This window comes from Odontesthes bonariensis, chromosome 11, assembly GCF_027942865.1.
Source record: "Odontesthes bonariensis isolate fOdoBon6 chromosome 11, fOdoBon6.hap1, whole genome shotgun sequence".
Taxonomy (NCBI): Eukaryota; Metazoa; Chordata; class Actinopteri; order Atheriniformes; family Atherinopsidae; genus Odontesthes; species Odontesthes bonariensis.
Window position 1 is genome coordinate 2,236,110 of NC_134516.1, and position 17,551 is coordinate 2,253,660.

Genomic DNA, 17,551 nt, shown 5'->3' on the forward strand with positions numbered 1-17,551 from the left:
TGTGTGTGAGACCATGTGTGTGAGACCATGTGTGTGTTAGTCCATGTGTGAGAGACCATGAGTGTGAGTCCATGTGTGTGAGTCCATGTGTGTGAGTCCATGTGTGTTAGTCCATGTGTGTGAGTCCATATGTGTGAGTCCATGTGTGTGAGTCCATGTGTGTGAGTCCATGTGTGTGAGTCCATGTGTTTGAGTCCATGTGTGTTAGTCCATGTGTGTGAGTCCATATGTGTGAGTCCATGTGTGTGAGTCCATGTGTGAGAGACCATGTGTGTGAGACCATGAGTGTGAGTCCATGTGTGTGAGTCCATGTGTGAGAGACCATGTGTGTGAGACCATGAGTGTGAGTCCATGTGTGTTAGTCCATGTGTGTGAGTCCATATGTGTGAGTCCATGTGTGTGAGTCCATGTGTGAGAGACCATGTGTGTTAGTCCATGTGTGTGAGACCATGTGTGTGAGTCCATGTGTGAGAGACCATGTGTGTTAGTCCATGTGTGTGAGACCATGTGTGTGAGTCCATGTGTGTGAGACCATGTGTGTTAGTCCATGTGTGAGAGACCATGAGTGTGAGTCCATGTGTGTTAGTCCATGTGTGTGAGACCATGTGTGTGAGACCATGTGTGTGAGTCCATGTGTGTGAGACCATGTGTGTGAGACCATGTGTGTGAGTCCATGTGTGTGTGAGTCCATGTGTGTGAGACCATGTGTGTGAGTCCATGTGTGTTAGTCCATGTGTGTGAGACCATGTGTGTGAGTCCATGTGTGTGAGTCCATGTGTGTGAGTCCATGTGTGTGAGACCATGTGTGTGAGTCCATGTGTGTGAGACCATGTGTGTTAGTCCATGTGTGTGAGTCCATGTGTGTTAGTCCATGTGTGTGAGACCATGTGTGTGAGTCCATGTGTGAGAGACCATGAGTGTGAGTCCATGTGTGTGAGTCCATGTGTGTTAGTCCATGTGTGTGAGACCATGTGTGTGAGTCCATGTGTGTGAGTCCATGTGTGTGAGACCATGTGTGTTAGTCCATGTGTGTGAGTCCATATGTGTGAGTCCATGTGTGTGAGTCCATGTGTGTGAGTCCATGTGTGAGAGACCATGTGTGTGAGTCCATGTGTGTGAGTCCATATGTGTGTTAGTCCATGTGTGTTAGTCCATGTGTGTGAGTCCATGTGTGTGAGTCCATGTGTGTGAGTCCATGTGTGTTAGTCCATGTGTGTGAGTCCATATGTGTGAGTCCATGTGTGTGAGTCCATGTGTGTGAGTCCATGTGTGTGTTAGTCCATGTGTGTGAGTCCATATGTGTGAGTCCATGTGTGTGTTAGTCCATGTGTGTGAGACCATGTGTGTTAGTCCATGTGTGTGTGAGTCCATGTGTGTGAGTCCATGTGTGTGTTAGTCCATGTGTGTGAGACCATGTGTGTGAGTCCATGTGTGTGAGACCATGTGTGTGAGACCATGTGTGTTAGTCCATGTGTGTGAGACCATGTGTGTGTGAGTCCATGTGTGTGAGACCATGTGTGTTAGTCCATGTGTGTGAGACCATGTGTGTGAGACCATGTGTGTTAGTCCATGTGTGTGAGACCATGTGTGTTAGTCCATGTGTGTGAGTCCATGTGTGTGAGACCATGTGTGTGAGACCATGTGTGTGAGTCCATGTGTGTGAGTCCATGTGTGTTAGTCCATGTGTTTGAGTCCATGTGTGTTAGTCCATGTGTGTGAGTCCATGTGTGTTAGTCCATGTGTGTGAGACCATGTGTGTTAGTCCATGTGTGTGAGTCCATGTGTGTGAGACCATGTGTGTGAGACCATGTGTGTGAGACCATGTGTGTGAGTCCATGTGTGTGAGTCCATGTGTGTGTGAGACCATGTGTGTGAGTCCATGTGTGTGAGACCATGTGTGTGTTAGTCCATGTGTGTTAGTCCATGTGTGTGAGACCATGTGTGTGAGTCCATGTGTGTGAGACCATGTGTGTGAGACCATGTGTGTGAGACCATGTGTGTGAGTCCATGTGTGTGAGACCATGTGTGTTAGTCCATGTGTGTGAGTCCATGTGTGTGTTAGTCCATGTGTGTGTTAGTCCATGTGTGTGTTAGTCCATGTGTGTTAGTCCATGTGTGTGAGTCCATGTGTGTGAGACCATGTGTGTGAGACCATGTGTGTTAGTCCATGTGTGTGAGTCCATGTGTGTGTTAGTCCATGTGTGTGTGAGTCCATGTGTGTGTTAGTCCATGTGTGTTAGTCCATGTGTGTGAGTCCATGTGTGTGAGACCATGTGTGTGAGACCATGTGTGTGAGACCATGTGTGTGAGACCATGTGTGTTAGTCCATGTATGTGAGACCATGTGTGTGAGTCCATGTGTGTGAGACCATGTGTGTGAGACCATGTGTGTGAGACCATGTGTGTTAGTCCATGTGTGTGAGTCCATGTGTGTGTTAGTCCATGTGTGTTAGTCCATGTGTGTGTTAGTCCATGTGTGTGTTAGTCCATGTGTGTGAGACCATGTGTGTGAGTCCATGTGTGTGAGTCCATGTGTGTGAGTCCATGTGTGTGTTAGTCCATGTGTATGAGACCATGTGTGTATGAGACCATGTGTGTGAGTCCATGTGTGTGAGTCCATGTGTGTGAGTCCATGTGTGTGTTAGTCCATGTGTATGAGACCATGTGTGTTATTCCATGTGTGTGAGACCATGTGTGTTAGTCCATGTGTGTGAGACCATGTGTGTTAGTCCATGTGTGTGTGAGACCATGTGTGTTAGTCCATGTGTGTGAGTCCATGTGTGTGAGACCATGTGTGTTAGTCCATGTGTGTGAGTCCATGTGTGTGTTAGTCCATGTGTGTTAGTCCATGTGTGTGTTAGTCCATGTGTGTGAGACCATGTGTGTTAGTCCATGTGTGTGAGTCCATGTGTGTGTTAGTCCATGTGTGTGTTAGTCCATGTGTATGAGTCCATGTGTGTGAGTCCATGTGTGTGAGTCCATGTGTGTGTTAGTCCATGTGTGTTAGTCCATGTGTGTGTTAGTCCATGTGTGTGAGTCCATGTGTGTGAGTCCATGTGTGTGAGTCCATGTGTGTTAGTCCATGTGTGTGAGACCATGTGTGTGAGTCCATGTGTGTTAGTCCATGTGTGTGAGACCATGTGTGTTAGTCCATGTGTGTGAGACCATGTGTGTTAGTCCATGTGTGTGTGAGACCATGTGTGTGAGTCCATGTGTGTGAGTCCATGTGTGTGAGTCCATGTGTGTGTTAGTCCATGTGTGTGAGTCCATGTGTGTGTGAGTCCATGTGTGTGAGACCATGTGTGTGAGTCCATGTGTGTGAGTCCATGTGTGTTAGTCCATGTGTGTGAGACCATGTGTGTGTGAGACCATGTGTGTGTGAGTCCATGTGTGTGTTAGTCCATGTGTGTGTTAGTCCATGTGTGTTAGTCCATGTGTGTGTTAGTCCATGTGTGTGTTAGTCCATGTGTATGAGACCATGTGTGTGAGTCCATGTGTGTGAGTCCATGTGTGTGAGTCCATGTGTGTTAGTCCATGTGTGTGAGACCATGTGTGTGAGTCCATGTGTGTTAGTCCATGTGTGTGTTAGTCCATGTGTATGAGACCATGTGTGTGAGTCCATGTGTGTGTTAGTCCATGTGTATGAGACCATGTGTGTGAGTCCATGTGTGTGAGTCCATGTGTGTGAGTCCATGTGTGTGTTAGTCCATGTGTATGAGACCATGTGTGTTATTCCATGTGTGTGAGACCATGTGTGTTAGTCCATGTGTGTTAGTCCATGTGTGTGAGTCCATGTGTGTTAGTCCATGTGTGTTAGTCCATGTGTGTGAGTCCATGTGTGTGTGAGACCATGTGTGTGAGACCATGTGTGTGTTAGTCCATGTGTGAGAGACCATGAGTGTGAGTCCATGTGTGTGAGTCCATGTGTGTGAGTCCATGTGTGTTAGTCCATGTGTGTGAGTCCATATGTGTGAGTCCATGTGTGTGAGTCCATGTGTGTGAGTCCATGTGTGTGAGTCCATGTGTTTGAGTCCATGTGTGTTAGTCCATGTGTGTGAGTCCATATGTGTGAGTCCATGTGTGTGAGTCCATGTGTGAGAGACCATGTGTGTGAGACCATGAGTGTGAGTCCATGTGTGTGAGTCCATGTGTGAGAGACCATGTGTGTGAGACCATGAGTGTGAGTCCATGTGTGTTAGTCCATGTGTGTGAGTCCATATGTGTGAGTCCATGTGTGTGAGTCCATGTGTGAGAGACCATGTGTGTTAGTCCATGTGTGTGAGTCCATGTGTGAGAGACCATGAGTGTGAGTCCATGTGTGTTAGTCCATGTGTGTGAGACCATGTGTGTGAGACCATGTGTGTGAGTCCATGTGTGTGAGACCATGTGTGTGAGTCCATGTGTGTTAGTCCATGTGTGTGAGACCATGTGTGTGAGTCCATGTGTGTGAGTCCATGTGTGTGAGTCCATGTGTGTTAGTCCATGTGTGAGAGACCATGTGTGTGAGACCATGTGTGTGAGTCCATGTGTGTGAGACCATGTGTGTGAGTCCATGTGTGTGAGTCCATGTGTGTGAGACCATGTGTGTTAGTCCATGTGTGTGAGTCCATGTGTGTTAGTCCATGTGTGTGAGACCATGTGTGTGAGTCCATGTGTGAGAGACCATGAGTGTGAGTCCATGTGTGTGAGTCCATGTGTGTGAGTCCATGTGTGTGAGACCATGTGTGTTAGTCCATGTGTGTGAGTCCATATGTGTGAGTCCATGTGTGTGAGTCCATGTGTGTGAGTCCATGTGTGAGAGACCATGTGTGTGAGTCCATGTGTGTGAGTCCATATGTGTGTTAGTCCATGTGTGTTAGTCCATGTGTGTGAGTCCATGTGTGTGAGTCCATGTGTGTGAGTCCATGTGTGTTAGTCCATGTGTGTGAGTCCATATGTGTGAGTCCATGTGTGTGAGTCCATGTGTGTGAGTCCATGTGTGTGAGTCCATGTGTGTGAGTCCATGTGTGTGAGTCCATATGTGTGAGTCCATGTGTGTGAGTCCATGTGTGTGAGTCCATGTGTGTGTGAGTCCATGTGTGTGAGTCCATGTGTGTGTTAGTCCATGTGTGTGAGACCATGTGTGTGAGTCCATGTGTGTGAGACCATGTGTGTGAGACCATGTGTGTTAGTCCATGTGTGTGAGACCATGTGTGTGTGAGTCCATGTGTGTGAGTCCATGTGTGTTAGTCCATGTGTGTGAGACCATGTGTGTTAGTCCATGTGTGTGAGACCATGTGTGTTAGTCCATGTGTGTGAGACCATGTGTGTGAGACCATGTGTGTTAGTCCATGTGTGTGAGACCATGTGTGTGAGACCATGTGTGTTAGTCCATGTGTGTGAGTCCATGTGTGTTAGTCCATGTGTGTGAGACCATGTGTGTTAGTCCATGTGTGTGAGACCATGTGTGTTAGTCCATGTGTGTGAGACCATGTGTGTGAGACCATGTGTGTTAGTCCATGTGTGTGAGACCATGTGTGTTAGTCCATGTGTGTGAGACCATGTGTGTTAGTCCATGTGTGTGAGACCATGTGTGTGAGTCCATGTGTGTGAGACCATGTGTGTTAGTCCATGTGTGTGAGTCCATGTGTGTGAGACCATGTGTGTTAGTCCATGTGTGTGAGACCATGTGTGTGAGTCCATGTGTGTGAGACCATGTGTGTTAGTCCATGTGTGTTAGTCCATGTGTGTGAGACCATGTGTGTTAGTCCATGTGTGTGAGACCATGTGTGTGAGACCATGTGTGTTAGTCCATGTGTGTGTGAGACCATGTGTGTTAGTCCATGTGTGTGAGACCATGTGTGTGAGTCCATGTGTGTGAGTCCATGTGTGTTAGTCCATGTGTGTGAGTCCATGTGTGTTAGTCCATGTGTGTTAGTCCATGTGTGTTAGTCCATGTGTGTGAGTCCATGTGTGTGAGTCCATGTGTGTTAGTCCATGTGTGTTAGTCCATGTGTGTTAGTCCATGTGTGTGAGACCATGTGTGTGAGTCCATGTGTGTGAGTCCATGTGTGTTAGTCCATGTGTGTGAGTCCATGTGTGTTAGTCCATGTGTGTGAGACCATGTGTGTTAGTCCATGTGTGTTAGTCCATGTGTGTGAGACCATGTGTGTGAGTCCATGTGTGTGAGTCCATGTGTGTTAGTCCATGTGTGTGAGTCCATGTGTGTTAGTCCATGTGTGTGAGACCATGTGTGTTAGTCCATGTGTGTTAGTCCATGTGTGTGAGTCCATGTGTGTTAGTCCATGTGTGTTAGTCCATGTGTGTTAGTCCATGTGTGTTAGTCCATGTGTGTGAGACCACGTGTGTTAGTCCATGTGTGTGTGAGTCCATGTGTGTGAGACCATGTGTGTGAGTCCATGTGTGTGAGTCCATGTGTGTTAGTCCATGTGTGTGAGACCACGTGTGTGAGACCATGTGTGTGTGAGACCATGTGTGTGTGAGACCATGTGTGTGTGAGACCATGTGTGTGAGTCCATGTTTGTGAGACCATGTGTGTGTGAGACCATGTGTGTGTGAGACCATGTGTGTGTGAGTCCATGTTTGTGAGACCATGTGTGTGTGAGACCATGTGTGTGTGAGACCATGTGTGTGTGAGACCATGTGTGTGTGAGTCCATGTTTGTGAGACCATGTGTGTGTGAGACCATGTGTGTGTGAGACCATGTGTGTGTGAGACCATGTGTGTGTGAGTCCATGTTTGTGAGACCATGTGTGTGAGACCATGTGTGTGAGTCCATGTGTGTGTGAGTCCATGTGTGTTAGTCCATGTGTGTGAGTCCATGTGTGTGAGACCATGTGTGTGTGAGTCCATGTGTGTGAGTCCTTGTGTGTGAGTCCATGTGTGTGAGACCATGTGTGTGAGTCCATGTGTGTGAGTCCATGTTTGTGAGACCATGTGTGTGTGAGACCATGTGTGTGTGAGACCATGTGTGTTAGTCCATGTGTGTGAGTCCATGTGTGTGAGTCCATGTGTGTGAGTCCATGTGTGTGAGTCCATGTGTGTGTGAGACCATGTGTGTGTGAGACCATGTGTGTGTGAGACCATGTGTGTTAGTCCATGTGTGTGAGTCCATGTTTGTGAGACCATGTGTGTTAGTCCATGTGTGTGAGACCATGTGTGTGTGAGACCATGTGTGTGTGAGACCATGTGTGTGTGAGACCATGTGTGTGAGTCCATGTGTGTGAGTCCATGTGTGTGAGTCCATGTGTGTGAGTCCATGTGTGTGAGTCCATGTTTGTGAGACCATGTGTGTGTGAGACCATGTGTGTGTGAGACCATGTGTGTTAGTCCATGTGTGTGAGTCCATGTTTGTGAGACCATGTGTGTTAGTCCATGTGTGTGAGACCATGTGTGTGTGAGACCATGTGTGTGTGAGTCCATGTGTGTTAGTCCATGTGTGTGAGACCATGTGTGTGTGAGACCATGTGTGTGAGTCCATGTGTGTGAGTCCATGTTTGTGAGACCATGTGTGTGTGAGACCATGTGTGTGTGAGTCCATGTGTGTGAGACCATGTGTGTGTGAGACCATGTGTGTGTGAGTCCATGTGTGTTAGTCCATGTGTGTGAGACCATGTGTGTGAGTCCATGTGTGTGAGTCCATGTGTGTGAGTCCATGTGTGTGAGTCCATGTTTGTGAGTCCATGTGTGTGAGACCATGTGTGTGTGAGACCATGTGTGTGTGAGACCATGTGTGTGAGTCCATGTGTGTGAGACCATGTGTGTTAGTCCATGTGTGTGAGACCATGTGTGTGTGAGTCCATGTGTGTGAGACCATGTGTGTTAGTCCATGTGTGTGAGACCATGTGTGTGTGAGACCATGTGTGTGAGTCCATGTGTTTGAGTCCATGTGTGTGAGTCCATGTGTGTGAGTCCATGTGTGTGAGTCCATGTGTGTTAGTCCATGTGTGTGAGACCATGTGTGTTAGTCCATGTGTGTGAGTCCATGTGTGTGAGTCCATGTGTGTGAGTCCATGTGTGTGAGTCCATGTGTGTTAGTCCATGTGTGTGAGACCATGTGTGTTAGTCCATGTGTGTGAGTCCATTTGTGTGTGAGTCCATGTGTGTTAGTTCATGTGTGTGTGAGTCCATGTGTGTGTGAGTCCATGTGTGTGAGTCCATGTGTGTGAGACCATGTGTGTTAGTCCATGTGTGTGAGTCCATGTGTGTGAGACCATGTGTGTTAGTCCATGTGTGTTAGTCCATGTGTGTGAGTCCATGTGTGTGAGTCCATGTGTGTGAGACCATGTGTGTTAGTCCATGTGTGTGAGTCCATGTGTGTGAGACCATGTGTGTTAGTCCATGTGTGTTATTCCATGTGTGTGTTAGTCCATGTGTGTGTGAGTCCATGTGTGTGTGAGTCCATGTGTGTGAGTCCATGTGTGTGAGACCATGTGTGTTAGTCCATGTGTGTGAGTCCATGTGTGTGAGACCATGTGTGTTAGTCCATGTGTGTTATTCCATGTGTGTGAGTCCATGTGTGTTAGTCCATGTGTGTGAGTCCATGTGTGTGAGTCCATGTTTGTGAGACCACGTGTGTGAGACCATGTGTGTGAGTCCATGTGTGTGAGTCCATGTGTGTGAGTCCATGTGTGTGAGTCCATGTTTGTGAGACCACGTGTGTGAGACCATGTGTGTGAGTCCATGTGTGTGAGTCCATGTTTGTGAGACCATGTGTGTGTGAGACCATGTGTGTGAGACCACGTGTGTGAGACCATGTGTGTGAGTCCATGTGTGTGAGTCCATGTGTGTGAGTCCATGTTTGTGAGACCATGTGTGTGTGAGACCATGTGTGTGAGACCACGTGTGTGAGACCATGTGTGTGAGTCCATGTGTGTGAGTCCATGTGTGTGAGTCCATGTTTGTGAGACCATGTGTGTGTGAAACCATGTGTGTGAGACCACGTGTGTGAGACCATGTGTGTGAGTCCATGTGTGTGAGTCCATGTGTGTGAGTCCATGTGTGTGAGACCACGTGTGTGAGACCATGTGTGTGAGACCATGTGTGTGAGACCACGTGTGTGTGAGACCATGTGTGTGAGACCATGTGTGTGAGACCACGTGTGTGAGACCATGTGTGTGAGACCACGTGTGTGTGAGTCCATGTGTGTGAGACCATGTGTGTGAGACCACGTGTGTGTGAGTCCATGTGTGTGAGACCATGTGTGTGAGACCACGTGTGTGTGAGACCATGTGTGTGAGACCATGTGTGTGAGACCACGTGTGTGTGAGACCATGTGTGTGAGACCATGTGTGTGAGACCACGTGTGTGAGACCATGTGTGTGAGACCACGTGTGTGAGACCATGTGTGTGAGACCACGTGTGTGAGACCATGTGTGTGAGTCCATGTGTGTGAGACCATGTGTGTGTGAGACCATGTGTGTGAGACCACGTGTGTGAGACCATGTGTGTGAGTCCATGTGTGTGAGACCATGTGTGTGAGTCCATGTGTGTGAGTCCATGTTTGTGAGACCATGTGTGTGAGTCCATGTTTGTGAGACCATGTGTGTGAGTCCATGTGTGTGAGTCCATGTGTGTGAGTCCATGTGTGTGAGTCCATGTTTGTGAGACCATGTGTGTGAGTCCATGTGTGTGAGTCCATGTTTGTGAGACCATGTGTGTGAGTCCATGTGTGTGAGTCCATGTGTGTGAGTCCATGTGTGTGAGTCCATGTTTGTGAGACCATGTGTGTGTGAGACCATGTGTGTGAGACCACGTGTGTGTGAGTCCATGTGTGTGAGACCATGTGTGTGAGTCCATGTGTGTGAGACCATGTGTGTGAGTCCATGTGTGTGAGTCCATGTGTGTGAGTCCATGTGTGTGAGACCATGTGTGTGTGAGACCATGTGTGTGAGACCACGTGTGTGTGAGTCCATGTGTGTGAGACCATGTGTGTGAGTCCATGTGTGTGAGTCCATGTTTGTGAGACCATGTGTGTGAGTCCATGTGTGTGAGTCCATGTGTGTGAGTCCATGTGTGTGAGTCCATGTTTGTGAGACCATGTGTGTGTGAGACCATGTGTGTGAGACCACGTGTGTGTGAGTCCATGTGTGTGAGACCATGTGTGTGAGACCACGTGTGTGAGACCATGTGTGTGAGACCACGTGTGTGAGACCATGTGTGTGAGTCCATGTGTGTGAGTCCATGTGTGTGAGACCATGTGTGTGAGACCACGTGTGTGAGTCCATGTGTGTGAGACCATGTGTGTGAGTCCATGTGTGTGAGTCCATGTGTGTGAGACCATGTGTGTGAGTCCATGTGTGTGAGTCCATGTGTGTGAGACCATGTGTGTGAGACCACGTGTGTGAGACCATGTGTGTGAGTCCATGTGTGTGAGTCCATGTGTGTGAGTCCATGTTTGTGAGACCATGTGTGTGTGAGACCATGTGTGTGAGACCACGTGTGTGAGACCATGTGTGTGAGTCCATGTGTGTGAGTCCATGTGTGTGAGTCCATGTTTGTGAGACCATGTGTGTGTGAGACCATGTGTGTGAGACCACGTGTGTGAGACCATGTGTGTGAGTCCATGTGTGTGAGTCCATGTGTGTGAGTCCATGTTTGTGAGACCATGTGTGTGTGAGACCATGTGTGTGAGACCACGTGTGTGAGACCATGTGTGTGAGTCCATGTGTGTGAGTCCATGTTTGTGAGACCATGTGTGTGTGAGACCATGTGTGTGAGACCACGTGTGTGTGAGTCCATGTGTGTGAGACCATGTGTGTGAGTCCATGTGTGTGAGTCCATGTGTGTGAGACCATGTGTGTGAGTCCATGTGTGTGAGTCCATGTTTGTGAGACCATGTGTGTGTGAGACCATGTGTGTGAGACCACGTGTGTGAGACCACGTGTGTGAGTCCATGTGTGTGAGTCCATGTGTGTGAGACCATGTGTGTGAGACCACGTGTGTGAGACCATGTGTGTGAGACCACGTGTGTGAGACCATGTGTGTGAGTCCATGTGTGTGAGTCCATGTTTGTGAGACCATGTGTGTGTGAGTCCATGTGTGTGAGTCCATGTGTGTGAGTCCATGTTTGTGAGACCATGTGTGTGAGACCACGTGTGTGAGACCATGTGTGTGAGTCCATGTGTGTGAGTCCATGTTTGTGAGACCATGTGTGTGTGAGACCATGTGTGTGTGAGTCCATGTGTGTTAGTCCATGTGTGTGAGACCATGTGTGTGTGAGACCATGTGTGTGTGAGACCATGTGTGTGTGAGTCCATGTGTGTGAGTCCATGTGTGTGAGTCCATGTGTGTGAGTCCATGTGTGTGAGTCCATGTGTGTGTGAGACCATGTGTGTGTGAGTCCATGTTTGTGAGACCATGTGTGTGTGAGACCATGTGTGTGTGAGTCCATGTTTGTGAGACCATGTGTGTGTGAGACCATGTGTGTGAGACCATGTGTGTGTGAGACCATGTGTGTGTGAGTCCATGTGTGTGAGACCATGTGTGTGTGAGACCATGTGTGTGAGACCATGTGTGTGAGACCATGTGTGTGTGAGACCATGTGTGTGTGAGACCATGTGTGTGAGACCATGTGTGTGAGACCATGTGTGTGAGACCATGTGTGTGAGACCATGTGTGTGTGAGACCATGTGTGTGAGACCATGTGTGTGAGACCATGTGTGTGAGACCATGTGTGTGAGACCATGTGTGTGTGAGACCATGTGTGTGAGACCATGTGTGTGTGAGACCATGTGTGTGAGACCATGTGTGTGAGACCATGTGTGTGAGACCATGTGTGTGTGAGACCATGTGTGTGAGACCATGTGTGTGAGACCATGTGTGTGAGTCCATGTGTGTGAGTCCATGTGTGTGAGTCCATGTGTGTGAGTCCATGTGTGTGAGACCATGTGTGTGAGACCATGTGTGTGTGAGACCATGTGTGTGTGAGACCATGTGTGTGTGAGACCATGTGTGTGAGACCATGTGTGTGAGACCATGTGTGTGTGAGACCATGTGTGTGAGACCATGTGTGTGTGAGACCATGTGTGTGAGACCATGTGTGTGAGACCATGTGTGTGTGAGACCATGTGTGTGTGAGTCCATGTGTGTGAGACCATGTGTGTGTGAGACCATGTGTGTGAGACCATGTGTGTGAGTCCATGTGTGTGAGACCATGTGTGTGTGAGACCATGTGTGTGAGACCATGTGTGTGTGAGACCATGTGTGTGAGACCATGTGTGTGAGACCATGTGTGTGTGAGACCATGTGTGTGAGACCATGTGTGTGTGAGACCATGTGTGTGAGACCATGTGTGTGTGAGACCATGTGTGTGAGACCATGTGTGTGAGACCATGTGTGTGTGAGACCATGTGTGTGTGAGTCCATGTGTGTGAGACCATGTGTGTGTGAGACCATGTGTGTGAGACCATGTGTGTGAGTCCATGTGTGTGAGACCATGTGTGTGAGTCCATGTGTGTGTTAGTCCATGTGTGTGAGACCATGTGTGTGAGTCCATGTGTGTGTGTCCATGTGTGTGAGTCCATGTGTGTGAGTCCATGTGTGTGTGTCCATGTGTGTGAGACCATGTGTGTGAGTCCATGTGTGTGTGTCCATGTGTGTGAGACCATGTGTGTGTGAGTCCATGTGTGTGAGTCCATGTGTGTGTTAGTCCATGTGTGTGAGACCATGTGTGTGAGTCCATGTGTGTGAGTCCATGTGTGTGTGAGTCCATGTGTGTGAGTCCATGTGTGTGTTAGTCCATGTGTGTGAGACCATGTGTGTGAGTCCATGTGTGTGAGACCATGTGTGTGAGTCCATGTGTGTGTGTCCATGTGTGTGAGTCCATGTGTGTGTGAGTCCATGTGTGTGAGTCCATGTGTGTGTTAGTCCATGTGTGTGAGACCATGTGTGTGAGTCCATGTGTGTGAGTCCATGTGTGTGTTAGTCCATGTGTGTGAGTCCATGTGTGTGTGAGTCCATGTGTGTGAGTCCATGTGTGTGTTAGTCCATGTGTGTGAGACCATGTGTGTGTTAGTCCATGTGTGTGAGTCCATGTGTGTGTGAGTCCATGTGTGTGAGTCCATGTGTGTGTTAGTCCATGTGTGTGAGACCATGTGTGTGTTAGTCCATGTGTGTGAGTCCATGTGTGTGTGAGTCCATGTGTGTGAGTCCATGTGTGTGTTAGTCCATGTGTGTGAGACCATGTGTGTGAGTCCATGTGTGTGAGTCCATGTGTGTTAGTCCATGTGTGTGTTAGTCCATGTGTGTGAGACCATGTGTGTGTGAGTCCATGTGTGTGAGACCATGTGTGTGTTAGTCCATGTGTGTGAGACCATGTGTGTGTTAGTCCATGTGTGTGAGACCATGTGTGTGTGAGTCCATGTGTGTGAGACCATGTGTGTGTTAGTCCATGTGTGTGTTAGTCCATGTGTGTGAGACCATGTGTGTGTGAGACCATGTGTGTGTGTGTCCATGTGTGTGTGAGTCCATGTGTGTGAGTCCATGTGTGTGAGTCCATGTGTGTGTTAGTCCATGTGTGTGAGTCCATGTGTGTGAGTCCATGTGTGTGTGAGTCCATGTGTGTGAGTCCATGTGTGTGTTAGTCCATGTGTGTGAGACCATGTGTGTGAGTCCATGTGTGTGAGTCCATGTGTGTTAGTCCATGTGTGTGAGACCATGTGTGTGAGTCCATGTGTGTGAGTCCATGTGTGTTAGTCCATGAGTGTGAGACCATGTGTGTGTGAGTCCATGTGTGTGTGAGTCCATGTGTGTGTGAGTCCATGTGTGTGTGAGTCCATGTGTGTGAGACCATGTGTGTGAGACCATGTGTGTGTTAGTCCATGTGTGTGAGTCCATGTGTGTATGAGTCCATGTGTGTGAGTCCATGTGTGTGAGTCCATGTGTGTATGAGTCCATGTGTGTGAGTCCATGTGTGTATGAGTCCATGTGTGTGAGTCCATGTGTGTGAGTCCATGTGTGTGAGTCCATGTGTGTGTGAGTCCATGTGTGTGAGTCCATGTGTGTGTTAGTCCATGTGTGTGAGACCATGTGTGTGAGTCCATGTGTGTGAGTCCATGTGTGTGTTAGTCCATGTGTGTGAGACCATGTGTGTGAGTCCATGTGTGTGAGTCCATGTGTGTTAGTCCATGAGTGTGAGACCATGTGTGTGTGAGTCCATGTGTGTGTGAGTCCATGTGTGTGTGAGTCCATGTGTGTGTGAGTCCATGTGTGTGAGACCATGTGTGTGAGACCATGTGTGTGTTAGTCCATGTGTGTGAGTCCATGTGTGTATGAGTCCATGTGTGTGAGTCCATGTGTGTGTTAGTCCATGTGTGTGAGACCATGTGTGTGAGTCCATGTGTGTGAGTCCATGTGTGTTAGTCCATGTGTGTGAGACCATGTGTGTGAGTCCATGTGTGTGTGAGTCCATGTGTGTGTGAGTCCATGTGTGTGTGAGTCCATGTGTGTGAGTCCATGTGTGTGTTAGTCCATGTGTGTGTTAGTCCATGTGTGTGAGACCATGTGTGTGAGTCCATGTGTGTGTGAGTCCATGTGTGTGTGAGTCCATGTGTGTGAGTCCATGTGTGTGTTAGTCCATGTGTGTTAGTCCATGTGTGTGTTAGTCCATGTGTGTGTTAGTCCATGTGTGTGAGTCCATGTGTGTGTTAGTCCATGTGTATGAGACCATGTGTGTGAGTCCATGTGTGTGAGTCCATGTGTATGAGACCATGTGTGTGAGTCCATGTGTGTGAGTCCATGTGTGTGTGAGTCCATGTGTGTGATTCCATGTGTGTGAGTCCATGTGTGTGAGACCATGTGTGTGTGAGTCCATGTGTGTGAGTCCATGTGTGTGAGTCCATGTGTGTGAGACCATGTGTGTGTGAGTCCATGTGTGTGTGAGACCATGAGTGTGAGACCATGTGTGTGTGAGTCCATGTGTGTGTGAGTCCATGTGTGTGAGTCCATGTGTGTGTTAGTCCATGTGTGTGTTAGTCCATGTGTGTGAGTCCATGTGTGTGTGAGTCCATGTGTGTGAGTCCATGTGTGTGTGAGTCCATGTGTGTGTGAGTCCATGTGTGTGAGTCCATGTGTGTGTTAGTCCATGTGTGTTAGTCCATGTGTGTGTTAGTCCATGTGTGTGTTAGTCCATGTGTGTGAGTCCATGTGTGTGTTAGTCCATTTGTATGAGACCATGTGTGTGAGTCCATGTGTGTGAGTCCATGTGTATGAGACCATGTGTGTGAGTCCATGTGTGTGAGTCCATGTGTGTGTGAGTCCATGTGTGTGATTCCATGTGTGTGAGTCCATGTGTGTGAGTCCATGTGTGTGAGACCATGTGTGTGAGTCCATGTGTGTGTTAGTCCATGTGTATGAGACCATGTGTGTGAGTCCATGTGTGTTAGTCCATGTGTGTGAGTCCATGTGTGTGTGAGTCCATGTGTGTGAGTCCATGTGTGTGTGAGTCCATGTGTGTGAGTCCATGTGTGTATGAGACCATGTGTGTGAGTCCATGTGTGTGAGTCCATGTGTGTGTGAGTCCATGTGTGTGATTCCATGTGTGTGAGTCCATGTGTGTGAGACCATGTGTGTGTGAGTCCATGTGTGTGAGTCCATGTGTGTGAGTCCATGTGTGTGAGACCATGTGTGTGTGAGTCCATGTGTGTGAGTCCATGTGTGTGAGACCATGTGTGTTAGTCCATGTGTGTGAGTCCATGTGTGTGAGTCCATGTGTGTGTGAGTCCATGTGTGAGTCCATGTGTGTGAGTCCATGTGTGTGAGTCCATGTGTGTGAGTCCATGTGTGTGTGAGTCCATGTGTGAGTCCATGTGTGTGAGTCCATGTGTGTGAGTCCATGTGTATGAGTCCATGTGTGTGAGTCCATGTGTGTGTGAGTCCATGTGTGTGTGAGTCCATGTGTGTGTGAGTCCATGTGTGTGAGTCCATGTGTGTGTGAGTCCATGTGTGTGTGAGTCCATGTGTGAGTCCATGTGTGAGTCCATGTGTGTGAGTCCATGTGTGTGAGTCCATGTGTGTGAGTCCATGTGTGAGTCCATGTGTGTGAGTCCATGTGTGTGTTAGTCCATGTGTGTGAGACCATGTGTGTGAGTCCATGTGTGTGTGAGACCCTGTGTGTGTGAGTCCATGTGTGAGTCCATGTGTGTGAGTCCATGTGTGTGAGTCCATGTGTATGAGTCCATGTGTGTGAGTCCATGTGTGTGTGAGTCCATATGTGTGTGAGTCCATGTGTGTGTGAGTCCATGTGTGTGAGTCCATGTGTGTGTGAGTCCATGTGTGTGTGAGTCCATGTGTGTGTGAGTCCATGTGTGAGTCCATGTGTGTGAGTCCATGTGTGTGAGTCCATGTGTATGAGTCCATGTGTGTGAGTCCATGTGTGTGTGAGTCCATGTGTGTGTGAGTCCATGTGTGTGAGTTAACTTTTGTCCACCAGGTGGCAGAAACGAGTAAAATCTAACATCTGATGAGTTTATTTTTCTTTTATTAAACACGCAAACACGACTTTAATGATGAAGCAGGATATTAACATCACAACATTACAACTTTTATTACAGCACAAATTCTCAGGAAAACATTAAAGTAGCCAAATACTTTCAGAACTACGTCTGACATGCAGGAAAACTTCAAAGCACCAAAAACACCAAAAAGGAGCTCATTTACAATAAAGCCTAAAAGCTGTAGTAACTGCGACAAAAGCCCCAAAATGTTCAATATTAAATAAGTTTCAGCAGAGAAATGGAGCTAAAACTAATTATGTTATCAGATTATTTATTTTTGCTTCAAAGATTTAGTAAATCATGTTATTTAGGGGAAAAAAGGCCAAATAAGGACACATTAAGAGTATTTTTGTCATTTTATAGACTAGAAAAATACTTTATTCATTTATGACACGATTATTCAGATATTATTCAGGTGTATTGACTTAATATGAGCTTATTTAACAGTTATTGAACACTCTTCGGGGCGCCTGTTACGAAGCTTTAAGCAGATTTTCCACATGTTGACAACAGATGTGTCGTTTATCTTTATGTACACAACGATGGAAAAGAAACATTTTAGATTCCAACTAACCAGGAAACTAATCCATGTTTTATACATACTGAGAGCACCACAACCTAAAATATTCACTTTAAATCATTTCACGAAGAGTTTCTCAGATGGATCATTTCATCCAGGTAACGTGTTTTATTGGAAATGAGAAGTATTTACACTGCTTTACATTTCTATAATAAATGATTAATGTGTTATTATTAGAAGGAACGAGGGCATGCTTAGCGAGGATGTTATTACCAACTGCTTTACAGGCTGTTACAACCAGTTACAACCAGTTACAACCAGTTATATCCAGTTATATCCAGTAATAACCAGTTATATCCAGTAATAACCAGTTATAACCAGTTATAACCAGTTATATCCAGTAATAACCAGTTATATCCAGTTATATCCAGTAATAACCAGTTATAACCAGTTATATCCAGTTATAACCAGTTATATCCAGTAATAACCAGTTATAACCAGTTATATCGAGTTATATCCAGTAATAACCAGTTATAACC